Here is a 6,477-nt window from a genome sequence, read left to right as displayed (position 1 = left end):
TAAGGTCATCTTGAGTTGTTTCACCACCCGTGTGCAAGGCATAGTGAATCCATCATCTACAGTAACATTGAATCCTTCAAAATCTTCTTCTTTAAGCCCTCTTTTCATGACAAATCCCTCATCAATAAAATTGTGAGTTGCCCCACTATCAAGAAGAACAGTCAACCTTTTCCCTGCTAGTACCCCTCGAATTCGAAAGGGATGGTATCTTGGGACTCCTAATAATGCTGCTAAAGTGCCATCCTTGCTGATTTCTTTTACTTTCTCTTCTTCTACCTCCTCCTTAGTATCATGAAATTCCTCATGCTCATCTGAATCAGATTCTGAAGCAACTTCAATATAGTGCACTTGACCTTTCCCCAAACATCTGTGTCCTGGAACCCATGGTTCTCTACAAGTACAACAAAGCTTTTTCCTTCGTAATTCACTCCTAGTCTCTTCATCTACCTTCTTTTTTGCCACATTTGTCACATCTTTTGGTGGTAGTGTTGGGAAAGTCTTTTTATGAAAATTTCCCTTTTGTTGCCAAAGATTTGGGGGTTTTTGATTAGTGATTGATTTCATAGGCATGCAAGTTTCAAGTTGCAAGCTTCTTTTGATAGCTTCCTGTAAGGTTGAGGGTGAGAAAGCCTTAACCAAACCCTTAACAGAATCTTCTAAACAATCAAGAAAAAGATAAATGATCCTCTTTTCACTCATATTAGGTACCATAACAGCCACTTTTTGAAATTTTTCTATATACTCATTAACTGATTTGGTTTGCTTCAACTTTGACAATTCTTTAGAGTACTCTTCATCATCCTTGAAGTCAAATCTATCTATCACCCTTTGACTGAAATCTTCAAATGTAGTTACCTGATCGTGACCTTGAGTAGTCATTCCATGATACCACCAATCATAGGCTGCATCTTCCAAGTGTAGACTTGCAAATTGAATAGCATCACTCTCTTTCATGGGGTTAAGTGTGAAGAAAGTTTGTAATTTTTGTAGCCATGCTCTAGCTGAAATTTTATTTGTTCCATCAAAAGTAGGTGCTGTAAACTTGCTTATTTTATTTTTGAGCTCTCTTCCACTTGTGTCATGCTCCCTCCTGTTCTCTTTCTTGGGCATCAAAGCGTTCATCATATCCACATATTCTCTAAAAGGAATTGAACTACGAAAGTCATCATCTAAGCCATTGTAAGTAGCTCTTAATGTAATCAAATTACCTGTAACCTCTTCCACTGGATTAATGGCTGGATTTGGTACTGGTGGCTCATCTGTAGGCAAGAAAATAGATTTGGTTGATTTAGATGGTGTGGATCTCCCATTTCTTGGCTCCTCTGAAGTGCTCCCTTTCTCATTAATAGATGTAATTCCTTGTAATTTTTCTGTCAATATTCGCAAAGCCTCTCTAGTTTCCGCCAAACCATCCACTATTTGCTTCTGAGTATTTTGGATGTCTTGGAAGAATTTCTTTGCCATCTCATCTGGATCAGCCATACTTTTTTCTTCCTTGGATTTTGTACTTTTGCTTTCAACTGGGGGTTTGATCAAAATTTCTATTTTCTTTTCTCGCTGCAAATATCTTTTTTCTCTTTCACTTAGTTGCATGCAATCATAAAATATGACATGCAAGACCTGGGTAGTTATCAAAACTTGACATGCAAGATCTGGGTAGTTGTTAAAACTGACATGCAACTTCTACAAACCCTCAGGTTGGCAAGATCACGGCTCTGATACCACTGGGATGTCCCTTTACTGATTTTTTATGATATTTCCAGCCTCAAATCAGAACTTTAAAATCAAACAACCAATATTACAAAGATCTGCCAATTTCCCAAATAAACCCAAATCGGGTATGCCCAAATTAGTGCCAAAAACTTCACAACTTCACAAATTATTAATAAATCTGAAAATGGACATTTTTATAGAAATTTCAGCAGCATAATAGCTTACAAAATGAAATTTCTAGATTTGTATAGCCTTTACACAACAACTCACAAATGTAGGGCAAAACTATGCTCAATCGGGCTCCCGAAATTAACACAAAAAATGCCCGAAAACACCACAAAACACTCATAAACTATCTCAGAAGTTTAATCACGACCCAATACATATATTCAGCCCTATTTTAACATCATAAAGTCTTAAATAAAGTAGCAAACCAAACTGATATGAAACACTCAACTGAAAACCCAAACTCAAACCAAAAACAACCCCGAAAACACCCAAATCGGCACTATTCAGCACAAAGGCAAACTCTGTATGAGCATGCACATGGAATGGCTTAAAACTCCCATCCTTAGCCTTCCTAGAAACCTGCAAACTCCCATTCTTGGGTCTCCTTCTCCACAGGTTTGGCAGCCTCTGAAGAACAACAAGAAAATTAGCAAGAATCAAGATGGAGAATGAGCCCAAAATGCCTCCAAACCCCTTTTAAAGAGGGAATAACCCTAACTCACGTCCAAGAGGGGTTAATAAAATATAATTTAATAATAATTTTTATTTATTAGTCGATTGGTTTCCAAATATTAGCCCCTTTTTCCAAAATTTCACCTTTTTGGAGCCTACCTGCCTTAACAAAGTTTATTTATTTTTAACTACTTGAATAGGGGACATGACACTGCCTGCTTTAGATCTTCATCTTGATCTAGAGCACTCCTATCCAATTGTTATAATTCCTCACTAGAAGTTGCCTCTAATGACATTCAAGATGATTCTCCTTGATTATCTATTCTCTCTTTACTTTGAAATTCACTAGTCACTTTTTCTGCTCTAATTTTACTGACCCAATCACTTGTTCTTTTAAGGACATAGGAAATTCTTTCTTTTAGGCTTTTTAACTCCTAAACTAACCAATCAATAGGAGGAAGATCTAGTAATTCAATTTTCTCATAGTAGAAGGGATCAACCAAGGAAACTTCAAAATCATTTATACCTATCACACCAATATCCACCTTGAAGTCTATCATTTGCCTTACAGTAAGCCACATCCAATCTCTTTTCCTGACTTCAAAATCATTTTTGCAATCCTTGCAAAAGTCCTCTAGAGCGAGAAAGTGACCGAGGCTAGGGTTTAGCTGTAACTCATTAACTGCATAGCCTTTACTATCATAAGGGAAATGCATAGTATACTTGGATACAAATTAATTGTGGCAATGAATATCTCTATGTTCTTTGTATCTGATGCAGTCTCATAGCTATAATATCTAATGTCGATAGGGAAAGGTATTTCATCTATTCTTCTATTCTTGCTAAGTTTATTGATTTGACTAATCTGCTTGCACATTTCAATCAAGAGAAATTTATCATCAACAAACCTAGGTAGCATTAGGGGATACTTATCATAGGAAACTAATTTGATATAAGTGAACTTCAAAAACTATACAAAAACATTTCCATAGTTTTATACTTCCATTGCTACTTCCACTAAAATTTTGAGTCCCATGTTTCCCTGAATTTATCTTATAGTCAACATTGTGAACACATCATTCACCCTTTGAAAATGATGCAGGCTATTGTCATACTATATCTAAGGGAGATCATTGTAAATAATAGTCGTATCATCACATATACCTTTCGAGTGAAGCCCTGGCCAACTTTTTGTGCTTGCAATAGTGTAGAAAAGGTACGAAGTCAAAAAAATTATCATTTTCTTGGAGTTCTATGAGATACCTATTTAGTGAGTCACTAATAATTTCAGCCCAATCAATGTGTTGCTTCCCTTCACAGACCATGTTAATAAACCGGAATATCCAACCTTCAAACTCATGTGAATCCTGAAGTCCTATTATTAAATTTAATAGAGTTACCATGTTTGCTACATCTTCCTTTAACAATTATCTATAGATGGACTTGGCTAGTTGAGATTTCTCTTTCCTTGGTTGCAAGAGCCATGACCTAGCAACAGTGTTCAAACACTGAGTTTGATTTTCCATATAGTACTCCTTGATGGTTCTTAAACTAATGTTGGCATATTGCACTCTAGTAGGTAATCAAAAGTAAATGGCAATAGAAACATGATCCAGAGGGACAATCACTTTATTATTTGATGAAATGACTTCCCTACTATTTATATGATAGGCCTTCATGCATTCCAACACTAGATCAAGACACTACACTAAGATGTGGTGCCCTCTTGCTTGAGCCAGGTCACTTTCCAATATCTTTTAAGCTAAAGGAGTCCTGTCCTTGCTCTCAAGAGATGATCAGACTAAATTGAGACTATTATGTCAAATAAATTACATGCTTAAATTGCTAGTTATTAACTCTATGTTTGGATGCCCTTCAACTCTTGGAAACCCAAACACAATTTTCATTGCTTCTACCTTTCATTTCCTTCACCTTTATCATTTGAAAGGTTAATAATTGTCTTAAAAACACATATTCTGGACTTGAATAATAACCTCTTTTTAAAATGTTAATGGTTAATGGTCAATGGTTTGGTTGGGAATACATGTTTTGACCCCCAAACCTTAACCTTCTTAAAAGGTTAATTTTTGCAAACTTATCTTACCCTTTTGATAGAGAGGTTAATGGTTAAGATTTTGAGGTGAAATATGTATTTTAGCAATTGATCTTAACTATTTTTTAGAGGTTAATTGTAATGATCCCATCTTTTGGCCTTCACGTTCTCCAAAGTCTAAGTGGAGGATAAGAAAAAATTAAATTAATTTCTTATAAAGTCATTAAATAAATTAAAATTAAAAGGTGGCTTTATATTTAATTAATTTAATTAATTATTGTATTACAAAGGAGATGCGTCTAGAGTGTGTATTAATTATTGGAAAGGTGGAAGCCTCTAGACTTCACTTAGACTTTGGAGAACGTGAAGGCCAAAAGATGAGATCATTACAAATCTACCCTCCTTGAAATTGCTTTTCCTCAAGCAATTAAGTAACATAATGGACTCCAACCTCCACCTGGATCCCAATAAGTGATATCCATATGGAAGTTAAACCAACTACAAACCTGCATCATCAGGACCAACCCCTGTAGCCTAGCATTCAAAACTTGTGCTGATGAAGTCAGAATGTCACCATAAGGAAACTCCATAGAAGATCTATGAAACATCTTCTTCCCTTTATCCATCCACATAATATATATTGGACTAGAATGCATATTATCACCATCATGCATTGAAAAAGATGTAGTTGTAGGTGGACCATATGTACTCATGCTATCTGTATCAACAATAGGTGTTGCCGCATCGAAATATATGGACATAGGAACAACATTAACTAGTGCAACAAAAAATTGAACCAAATTTGTAGTTGATGAAAACTCATAATCATCAACATGTGTGGCTTCATTAGAAAATACGTCAACCACTGCATTTATACCATTAAACTCTTTATTGGATGGTTCAACTGACACAGAAGTGGCTGCTGATATGATAGTATCCTCATGTTCTCCTAATCCCACTATTACTTCAGCACCATCTCCCGAAAAAGCTTCATACGCGGCCTCCTGACTTTGCACACATGTTTCTATTGATTCCACTGAAACACCCATATCACCAACATCATAGATGGGTGGCTCTATACGTGTCTCGATCCCACCTAAGGAAGCAACTACCTCCTGCATTGGAGCAACATACAAATCTTCAATATTGATGCCCATCTATCTAGCCATGAGCTGCAACATAATATCCATTCGCCTATTCTGCTCCTATTGCATATGTTGCCTCTTCTCTAATGTACCCAATAACTGTCTGAACATCACATCTTGATCTGGACTAATATACATCTTTATCCGGCTATTAATATGATCTCCACAGGATGGTAGGACTTATAGCTCTGATACCACTGTAATGGGCACCCACCGGTTATAACTTTATGAAAGACTTTGCAAGGAAGCCCTGATACCACTATAATGGGCACCTACTGGTTATAACTTCGTGAAACACTTTGCAAGAAAGATCTGGTATTGCAAAAATTATAAAGCCCTTGTCGCATGCTCAAACATAAATGTTGAAGATCTCCATAGGATGGCAGGACTTATAGCTCTGATACCACTGTAATGGACACCCAGGAATGCCCAAAAGTTGAATCAATTGCTGAAATTATATTAATTCTAAAAATGCTGCAATCAAGTACAAAGAGATGTATTCCAAAGGCCAAACCCTAAGGGAATGACATCTAGAATGTTACAACAGAGAATGAACGTCCTCTATTGCCAAAAAAGGAGTGTTATTCACACATCCAAGCTCTTATCTAATGCAAATCATAATCATCCGATACAATAATCCCCATGCTAAACAATGAGACTCTCACCCCTATTTATCCTATTCCTTCACCCTTCTAGAAAGAACTAAAACATTAATTAATTGCAAGTGCTAGAAGCTTCCCCCTTCCAATAATTAATGCACTCTCTAGAAACTCCTCTCTTGCAATAATTAATTGTGCTTCTAGAGGCTTCCACCTTTCCAATAATTAATACACACTCTAGACACATCTCCTTTGTAATACAATAATTAATTAAATTAATTAAATA

This window comes from Cupressus sempervirens, chromosome 1 (assembly GCF_028749045.1).
Source record: "Cupressus sempervirens isolate cs-2001-9-10 chromosome 1, ASM2874904v1, whole genome shotgun sequence".
Lineage (NCBI taxonomy): Eukaryota > Viridiplantae > Streptophyta > Pinopsida > Cupressales > Cupressaceae > Cupressus > Cupressus sempervirens.
Note: the sequence above shows the minus strand (reverse complement) of the source record.